This window comes from Chenopodium quinoa, unplaced genomic scaffold (assembly GCF_001683475.1).
Source record: "Chenopodium quinoa cultivar QQ74 unplaced genomic scaffold, ASM168347v1, whole genome shotgun sequence".
In the NCBI taxonomy this organism is placed as follows: domain Eukaryota; kingdom Viridiplantae; phylum Streptophyta; class Magnoliopsida; order Caryophyllales; family Amaranthaceae; genus Chenopodium; species Chenopodium quinoa.
The window spans coordinates 6823144-6833668 of NW_018744593.1; the positions used below are offsets into that span (position 1 = coordinate 6823144).

Genomic DNA, 10525 nt, shown 5'->3' on the forward strand with positions numbered 1-10525 from the left:
TGCACTTCTCGGACTAAGAAAGAGGAACTGCTTGACGTTGCATATTAGAGCTCATTAAAGCTCGATTTGCATCATTGTGCTCGATAAAAGGAATGAGGGAAGCTCCAATAGAAAAATATTGGAAGGAAAAGATACTTCGAAAATGAACCTGTTCCCACGCAATAGTCAGGAATTCTTGACGGTATCGAGCTGGAACAACCTGTTCCTCCTGAATACCTTGATTCAGGGCCAAAGAATTTCCGGACGCTAACATATAGTATTCATCCCTGCTTGGTGATAAATAAAGCATATGCACTCCTTTTGGTCTTTTAGAAATTTCATAATAAGGACTTTCTAGAGACCCCCAAGGACCAATCCTCGCATGAATTGCTAAGGACCCAATAAGCCCAACATTGATTCCTTCAGACGTGTCAATTGGGCAAATACGTCCGTAGTGACTAGGACGGATATCTCGTATCCGAAAACTAGCGGTTCGCCCTGTCAATCCCCCAGGGCCCAAATAACTCAACTTTCTCCCATGAACGATTTGCGTCAAGGGATTAGTTCGATCCAAAACTTGAGATAATGGATGTAATCCAAAAAAAGATTCAAAAGTTGTTGTTAATGGGGTTGAAGTTACCAAATTCTGAGGAGTCGGTATTAATTTATGCCGAATTTCTCCACATATAGTTCCTCGAACCACGTTTTCTAAACGAACTAGAGCTAATCCGAATTGATCTTGTAAGAGATCTGCGACAGACCAAATACGTTTATGTTTCAAATGATTCATATCATCAAGTGTACCCATTCCAAATTTCATTCCAATCAAATGATCCGCGGCTGCCAATATATCCCGCGGTAACAAAAACGTATTGGTTTCGGGTATATCCAAGTTCAGTCGCCGGTTCATATTTCGTCGACCAATCCTTCCTAATTCGCATCTTTGTTGAAAGAAATTTTTTTGTAAATCCTTACATAAGGATTCGGAAAATACCGGATCCCCACCCACACAAGCAAATTGTTGATAAAACTCCAAAATAGCATTTTCTTTTGACCCAATTTTTTTTTCTCCTTATCATTCAGAAAAGACAAGAAAATTTCCGGGTAGAAAACATTATCCAGAATTTCGCTGAGATTCGACCCCATAGCTGATGATAGAACTAAAATAGATATTTTTTGTTTCCTACTCACCCGGGCCCATATCCTTGCCTTTCTATCAATCTCTAATTCTGATCTTCCTCCCCAATCTGATATTATGGTGCCGGTATAGACTGGAATTCTGTTATGGTCCAATTCGGATCGGTAATAAATACCCGGGCTTTGCAATATTTGATTGATCACAATTCTGTATATTCCATTTACTATAAAAGTTCCCAGGGAATTCATGAGAGGAATATTTCCAATCAAAATTGTTTGTTCTTGCATCGCCCTGTTGGTTTTCCAAATTAATCCTGCGGACACATATAATTCCGAAGAATATGTAATTGATTTATATATAGCATCTTTTTCTTTTATCACGGGCTCTGCTAATTGATATGTTTCCACAAATAATTGAAATTCAATTTCTTGGTCCGTATCTTCCATTTTAGGAAACTTATAAAGTTCTTCCGTTAAACCCTGATCAATGAACCTCCAAAATCCTTCAAATTGTATCTGATTAAATCCAGGGATTGTAGACATTCCCCCATTTCCATCCCGTAGCATTTGCACGCAATTTCCCATTTATTGAAAAATCCCATTTTTGGCTCATTCTTCTTTGAATCATATAGACCGATCTATCTCTGATGGAATTTAAATTCTGTTTACTAAATCACATAAAATTTGACACAAAAACTATATATTCGTATAGGAGCATGTATTGAATGTATGAAATATGTATGAAGGGGGGAATACAGAATAGTTTCTACTCAAATTTGAAAATGTAACAGATGCAAAAGGAAAGGAATTGATAAAACATTCTTAATAAAAAGAATTCTGCTACTTCTACTTAACTTAAATTCGATTTATAAAATTGAGTTTTAGTATAGAATATCAGTTCCATTTCTACCATTATTATGATATTACATATTCCAACCCAATTGGATACCAAAAATGAAACAGATGCAGGATTTGATCCCTTCGCCGAGATAAAGACATAATAATCAGAAACAATAAAGAGTTCATTTATTTAATCAATCTTTTTGGCCCTTTTGTATTGTTACAAAAGGGATTTGCGTAGAAAAGAGATATTTTTACCTATCTTAGTACTCTATTTGTAGAATTACTAAAATATCGTTGTATTGTAAAGCGGGTTATGTTTATTCTATTAAATAGTCAATTTAACCACGTGCAGATATCTAAATATCATATATAAGATACATGAATGTCGTCTGTGTAATTTTTGTTCTGGTTCCGGGGTTTACATATACTCATAATTCTTGTTATAATTGCAATTGAGAAAAAGAAAAACGGAAATAAAGAGTTTTCGATTTTTTCTTGAAAAGATGCAATACTGATTAATTATTCTTTGGATTTTCTTATGTCATTAGGTAAACATAATTTGAAATCAAAATTTACGAATTGTTCATGAAACCGCAGTCAAGCCAATAGTTAATGGTTCCAATTTATCGTGTTTATCATGAATTTTGACTGAAAGTCCGTAATTTTTGGTCTGAATCGAATCAAAACAAAAAAAAAGAAAGATTTTGCTTTTAGTAAGTAATGGAAGGGCAACCACGAAAAAGAGATTCAAAATGCAAGTCCAATAAAATAAATAAAAAACTAAGTGCAGTAATCTACCCCCAAAAGGGACTATTTAAGTATCGTCTATTTTGTATCGTTTCGGCGGCATGTCCGAGTGGTAAGGCGGAGGACTGCAAATCCTTGTTCCCCAGTTCAAATCCGGGTGTCGCCTGATTCTAATTAACAAAAGACTCGAACTCCCTTATCAACTGCTTTAATCGATAACTCCCCGAATTCTTCGTCCGTCGAGGGGAAGGAGAAGAAGAGGTCTCTTGGTACGTACTTGTATTGTGGGGTTCTCAAAAAAGAAAGTTCTGTAAATTTTTGTGTCTAGGATTCAAGAAAAGATTTCACTTTTAGTAAGTAGTAGAAGGACTATCGAAAACTCTCCATTCCCTTCCAGCCCTATTGACGTGATTACTGACTGGGCCTTGAAGTCGGCGGGAGGGAATATCTAACCAATTTCCAATTGTGGATAAAGAAAAGCGTAATATAGTTTGTATACAAACTCAAAAGAGTCTCTGAGCTGACTATTCAAGTATTGGATTAGTTCATTAAAGGAATAATCCCAAAAATTTTTGACTCTGTACCAGGGATTTCACTATTATTATGAAACAATAATGGAAAAATTCTTTCATATTCATAGAAATAGGGGACATAATTCACATGGATATTGTAAGTCTCACTTGGGCTGCTTTAATGGTAGTCTTTACATTTTCTCTTTCGCTTGTAGTATGGGGAAGAAGTGGACTCTAGAAATACTAATTGAGTTTCGTTGAGGAATAAAACTGTATCATTATCATTTGTTTTATCAATTTCTTCGCAAAGTGTATTTAAAGATAATAATGTCAATAAAAAAGATATTTCAATAATTCCCACGTTTATATTTCGAACGGAATATAGATGATAGGAAATTTATCTAATTGAATTTTTCTGAAATTTCCACGAATGGACTCTTATCAAAATTCAATTAGATAAGTTTTATTATAATGGAGAACAACGGATCTCTTTTGTTTCAATATTTGATTGCAAAATTCAAAGAAGTTTTCATACCATCGAACTCTTTCGAGCATCTATCCACCAGCCAATCAATTCAATTACTTTCCTTCTTGGGTTGGCAATGATAAAAAAAGATTACTAATTTGGTTTTTTCTTAATATATACCAAACTTTACTTTTTTTTCGTTAATTCTTTCGGCAGGTACTGGGATTAAGTTTATATCTTTATCATAAATTATAGTTTATAGTACAGCGTCTTAAACGAAAAAAGACTAATCTAATTGATAGTATGGTAGAAAGATTCATATGAATCTTTCTACCATACTATCAGCTCTCATCGAATATTGCTGATTCGCTCCTGCTCGTTTCAGTTAAGAAACACAATTGGAATCCGTCAAAGAACTACAAAATCAAGTTTCATTCAAATTAATCATTCTGGCTAACCGTTTTTACATAGATAATAAGTAAAAAAGCTATAGGAACTAGAATGAATAGTGCAGTAGCAATAAATGCGAGAATATTTACTTCCATAATCTTATCGTTTTTTACGTACCATTAACTCGGGATTTAATGCCATAGAGATGATCCAAATTTTATCTGTTGATGATATTGAATCAGATTAATATCAGGAATAACAATATATGAGCTATCATATCAATTCGCCGTTGCGAATTGAACAGTATACCATAGGAAGCTCTTTTATCCATACTGAATCCAAAAAAAGAAAAATGGAATTTGTTATCTAATCAAGAATTCCCTTAAGTTATCTTTCTTTTTTACTCTTTTTTCCCGAACCTGACGTCTTTCTTCTACAATCAATCATCTAATGAAGTTTCACTTTTTCGTTTCCACTTCCACTGGTTACAAAAATCCAAAAACAAAAAATAGAAGGAAACGGGATCAATCTGAAAAGTATTTTGTCAAGGTAATTTTAATAAAAAATTGGGTGTTGTACAAGAAACAAATTCGATTTATACATGTACTCCCGAGAAACATCTGGAATTCGATTCCATTAGATAGACGCGAGAAATTGAAAAACCAGACCTACTATGTTATCTTTTGAAATCCTAAATAGAATCTTACCAATCAAAAAATTTTCTAGTACTAAGCCACATATCTGTTTTAGGAATTAGTTCTAGTTCAAGTAATGGAAATTTTTCTATTTGTTTAATGAGAAGAAAATAAACTCAAAAAGAAAAAAAAAGACCTAAGAATCATCCAAAGACTTCCTATTGAAAGTGAAATTCTATTGTTGTTCTTTTCCAAAAAAGTGGAAAGATCCAGTGATATATTTATGGATTATTGGATCCGTCGGGACTGACGGGGCTCGAACCCGCAACTTCCGCCTTGACAGGGCGGTGCTCTAACCAATTGAACTACAATCCCAGGGAACTAAAGTATACAGTATCGATACTTTCCTTTCTTATATGATTTGACTCAAAGCATTTCTAGGTAGAATTTTTGTGCTGTAACAGAGACGCGAGTGATATATTTATCTTCATTTCACATGAATATGGACTTTCTTTAGTGAGAACGACACGAATTGCTAGTAAATTTTTCTTATTTCAAAATCTATTGATAAAATAAAGAAAAAGAATTTTCTTTTTTTCTTTCTATTTTTTTTCTATTTATACTTTAACAATTTTAACTTAAAGACCATACCATAATATGAACCTAGATCATTATTCTGATCAAAATTTCAATTTCCCGAAACAAATAAATAAAGCAAACAAATAGAAAAAAGAAAGTATAACAAAAAATTGGATTATTTTTTTACGTGGATCAGCCGTTTCAGGAAGACAAAAACCTTCGTCTCATAATGGATGAGCAAATTATTGGGCCGAGCTGGATTTGAACCAGCGTAGACATAGTGCCAACGAATTTACAGTCCGTCCCCATTAACCGCTCGGGCATCGACCCAGGAAGAATCAATTCAATTTGAAGCTTATTGCTAATCTATGATTAACTTCCTTTTGTAGTACCCTACCCCCAGGGGAAGTCGAATCCCCGTTGTCTCCTTGAAAGAGAGATGTCCTGAACCGCTAGACGATGGGGGCATACGGGCTAAACTTCCATCATACTATGAACATAATATGAGCAGTTTTTTGAAATTGTCAATATAATCGAATAATCAGATTCAAAAGATCTTTCCGTCTTACAAAATTCCATAGAATTGTTTTTTCATTTCAATTTCATTTATGAATCATTCATTCGCTAGAAAATCAAAAATTATTAAATATTTATATAGACTAATTTATTCATTAAAAATGAATCGAATATTAATAATTAATCGAATACTAATATTAATCTAATTATCTAATACTAATATAGAACGCGAGATAATATGAAATTACAGAATACTTTCCGTTGTCGAATAGAAAGAAAAAAGGGAGTTTAAACAAACCCCATTAACGCATGTCGAAACGAGTCCCTAGCTGCTATCCGGTTACTTAATGTATAGTATATGATAACTTATTGTATGTAATCTATGTACATAGATATATTTTTGGTGGATATACATAATGACTAAGCCAATAATTGGCTAAAAGGGCCCTTTTAACTCAGTGGTAGAGTAACGCCATGGTAAGGCGTAAGTCATCGGTTCAAATCCGATAACGGGCTTTTTAGGTTTTTCATAAAACTACGGTCTATTTGAGCGGGGAATAGAAATATTGTTTGTTGATATTTTGAAAGTACAAAAGAAGCAACTTTCTAAGTGTAATAATTTATACTTATTAGTAGTAGTTATAAAGTTGAACTAATATTCATTATATGATAATGATAAGCGGTTTCTCGAATCAACAACTATTCCTATATTTGATTATTTGAATCAAATTTCTTGGAATGCAAAAGTTCGAAATCAACAAATGAAAAGTAAGTGGACCTGGCCTATTGAATCATGAATATACCCGCTATTCTGATATTCAAATTTGATAGAGATTAAATTGGAACAGTTGACCTTTTTTTCTTTAAACTCGGCTTGAATTTGTCGATATTTCCGATTAAATCTTTGTATTCCTAGTTATTCCATAGGAATAAATTGGCGAGTCTCTTCCGGCTAGAAGGGAGAAAACTTTGTGGTTATTTCAAATCACAACCTAAAAAAGCCATCTTCCATATCTTTGTTTTCTTTGATTCCAAAAAGGAATGCATTTATCTATCAAATAAGATTGCGATGATAGTGTGGTTTCCTGTACCAACTATTTCTATATCCATGCATCCCATATTTTTGTTCCGACAATGGGATAGAGAATGCATGCGTGAAAGAAGCTCTCATTTTAAGTTTCCTAGTATTTTATTGTGAATATCATATGGAATTCAAATTAAGTAAAAAATCAAAAATTCTCTGTATCTTTCTTCGATCCGTGAAAATGAAACAATATATTCTGTCATTTCCGATTGATCGGAAGGAAAAAAACTAACTGTAAATAGGCAAAAACGAAACATATATTTATTAGAGAATAATCTCGAAAGATATTTATTTCTTTTGCTCTGTTTTATGAAAAAGATGCAACAATAAGCTTAATTGAATTCGTTGATAGAAAGAAAAGGTCGATTTGAGGATCAGTCGGTAACGAGCGAGTAGATTGGTTGTTCCTTGACGAGCTCTTTCAAAAGATTAATAGTTGAGTCTAATAAGTTCAAATTAAGGAATAATTGAATTTCGGAATTTTTTTTAATTATAATTTTTTTTCGAAACCTTATAGCTAATATTATACGAGAAATCAAATCATCCATAAATTAAATGATCGAATTCTCGGATTCCAAAAAATGCTATGGGGTGCTCGGAAATGGTTGAAGTAGTTGAATAGGAGGATCACTATGACTATAGCCGTTGGTAAATTTACTAAAGACGAAAAAGATTTATTTGATAGTATGGATGACTGGTTGCGGAGGGACCGTTTCGTTTTTGTAGGTTGGTCTGGGCTATTGCTCTTTCCTTGTGCTTATTTCGCCTTAGGAGGTTGGTTTACATGTGCAACCTTTGTAACTTCATGGTATACCCATGGATTGTCCAGTTCTTATTTGGAAGGTTGCAATTTCTTAACCACGATAGTTTCTACTCCTGCTAATAGTTTAGCCCACTCTTTATTGTTACTGTGGGGTCCCGAAGCACAAGGAGACTTTACTCGTTGGTGTCAATTAGGCGGCCTGTGGACTTTTGTTGCTCTTCATGGTGCTTTCGCACTAATAGGTTTTATGTTACGTCAATTCGAGCTTGCTCGATCCGTTCAATTGTGCCCTTATAATGCAATCGCATTCTCTGGTCCAATTGCTGTTTTTGTTTCTGTATTCCTAATTTATCCACTAGGTCAGTCTGATTGGTTCTTTGCACCTAGTTTTGGTGTAGCAGCTATATTTCGATTCATTCTCTTTTTTCATGGGTTTCATAATTGGACACTGAATCCATTTCATATGATGGGAGTTGCCGGTGTATTGGGCGCCGCTCTACTATGCGCTATTCATGGCGCTACCGTAGAAAATACTTTATTTGAAGACGGTGATGGGGCAAATACATTCCGGGCTTTTAACCCAACCCAAGCCGAAGAAACTTATTCAATGGTCACCGCTAACCGCTTTTGGTCCCAAATTTTTGGGGTTGGTTTTTCCAATAACCGTTGGTTACATTTCTTTATGTTATTTGTACCAGTAACCGGTTTATGGATGAGTGCTCTTGGAGTAGTCGGTCTGGCTTTGAACCTACGTGCCTATGACTTCGTTTCCCAAGAAATCCGTGCAGCGGAAGATCCTGAATTTGAAACTTTCTACACCAAAAATATTCTCTTAAACGAAGGTATTCGTGCTTGGATGGCGGCTTAAGATCAGTCTCATGAAAACCTTATATTCCCTAAGGAGGTTCTACCCTGTGGAAACGCTCTTTAATGGAACTTTAACTATAGCCGGACGTGACCAAGAAACCACCGGTTTCGCTTGGTGGGCCGGGAATGCTCGACTTATCAATTTATCTGGTAAACTACTTGGAGCTCATGTAGCCCATGCCGGATTAATCGTATTCTGGGCTGGAGCAATGAACCTGTTTGAAGTGGCTGATTTCGTACCAGAGAAGCCGATGTATGAACAAGGATTAATTTTACTTCCCCACCTAGCTACTCTAGGTTGGGGCGTAGGCCCCGGCGGGGAAGTTATAGACACTTTTCTATACTTTGTATCAGGAGTCCTTCACTTAATTTCGTCGGCCGTATTAGGCTTCGGGGGTATTTATCATGCACTTCTGGGCCCTGAAACTCTTGAAGAATCTTTTCCATTCTTCGGTTATGTGTGGAAAGATAGAAATAAAATGACCACAATTTTGGGCATTCACTTAATCTTGTTAGGTATAGGCGCCTTTCTTCTAGTGTTCAAGGCTCTTTATTTTGGGGGCGTATATGATACCTGGGCCCCAGGAGGCGGAGATGTAAGAAAAATTACCAACGTCACCCTTAGTCCGAGTATTATTTTGGTTATTTACTAAAATCGCCTTTTGGAGGAGAAGGGTGGATTGTTAGTGTGGACGATTTGGAAGATATAATCGGGGGGCATATATGGATAGGTTTCATTTGTATACTTGGTGAATCTGGCATATCTTAACTAAACCTTTTGCATGGGCTTGCCGCGCACTTGTCTGGTCTGGAGAGGCTTATTTGTCTTATAGTTTGGCTGCTTTATCTGTCTTTGGTTTCATTGCTTGTTGCTTTGTCTGGTTCAATAATACTGCTTATCCTAGTGTGTTTTACGGACCTACTGGACCAGAAGCTTCTCAAGCTCAAGCATTTACTTTTTTAGTTAGAGACCAACGTCTTGGGGCTAACGTGGGATCCGCTCAAGGACCTACTGGTTTAGGTAAGTATCTAATGCGTTCTCCGACTGGAGAAGTTATTTTTGGGGGAGAAATTATGCGGTTTTGGGATTTGCGCGCTCCATGGTTAGAACCCCTAAGAGGTCCAAATGGTTTGGACTTGAGTCGGCTGAAAAAAGACATACAACCTTGGCAAGAACGCCGTTCTGCAGGATATATGACCCATGCTCCTTTAGGTTCTTTAAATTCTGTGGGTGGGGTGGCTACCGAGATCAATGCAGTCAATTATGTCTCTCCTAGAAGTTGGTTAGCTACTTCTCATTTTGTTTTAGGATTTTTCCTATTCGTAGGTCATTTGTGGCATGCGGGAAGGGCTTGTGCAGCTGCGGCAGGATTTGAAAAAGGAATTGATCGTGATTTTGAACCTGTTCTTTCAATGACCCCCCTTAATTGAGACAAGAAATTCAACGTTTTAAGGTATAAATCAATTGGCTTCCATCATACATATTACATATGGGGATCAGGTCATACGTAAAAAGTATTCCTTTTTTCTTGTTTTTTTTTTCAACTTATTTCTATGTAATTTAATTTCTTTTTTTTCTGGCTCGGCTATCTCACCTAGCCGAGCCATTCTCTTTTTTTTAACAGACCAAGAAAAACTAATAAAAGAAGGAAACAGTTCTATTGAATGAACAAAAGGAGAGAGAGGGATTCGAACCCTCGATAGTTCTGAACAAAGAACTATGCCGGTTTTCAAGACCGGACCTATTAACCACTCAGCCATCTCTCCAACATAAGTCAATTTCTATTTTATTCTTATTCCCCCGAATAGAACATGGTTCTATGAGGTGATACCATCCGAAATTGTCAAAAAAATTTAGGTGTAAGTTGATAGGGTGATCCATTTATCTGTATATTATATATAAATGATCTATCATGCCCATTTAAGTATTTAATTTAATTATTAATTACTAATTTCCCAGCAGTTCCATCTTGGAATAAAGCGGTAATAAATGATATTATATAGAAT

General features: G+C 35.4%; 4 non-coding genes and 1 pseudogene across 4 annotated transcripts; 3 read left to right on the forward strand and 2 right to left on the reverse strand.

Annotated features, from left to right (window-relative positions):
• The first annotated feature begins 2801 nt into the window (after positions 1-2801).
• TRNAC-GCA lies at positions 2802-2872 on the forward strand. Its single transcript has one exon. It is a non-coding gene; the product is annotated as a tRNA-Cys (tRNA).
• Positions 2873-5010: 2138 nt separating this feature from the next.
• Positions 5011-5084, reverse strand: TRNAD-GUC. Its single transcript has one exon. It is a non-coding gene; the product is annotated as a tRNA-Asp (tRNA).
• A 450-nt stretch (positions 5085-5534) lies between these two features.
• Positions 5535-5618, reverse strand: TRNAY-GUA. Its single transcript has one exon. It is a non-coding gene; the product is annotated as a tRNA-Tyr (tRNA).
• Positions 5619-6248: 630 nt separating this feature from the next.
• On the forward strand, positions 6249-6320 carry TRNAT-GGU. Its single transcript has one exon. It is a non-coding gene; the product is annotated as a tRNA-Thr (tRNA).
• Positions 6321-7097: 777 nt separating this feature from the next.
• LOC110699744 lies at positions 7098-10182 on the forward strand (annotated as a pseudogene).
• The last annotated feature ends 343 nt before the right edge of the window (positions 10183-10525 follow it).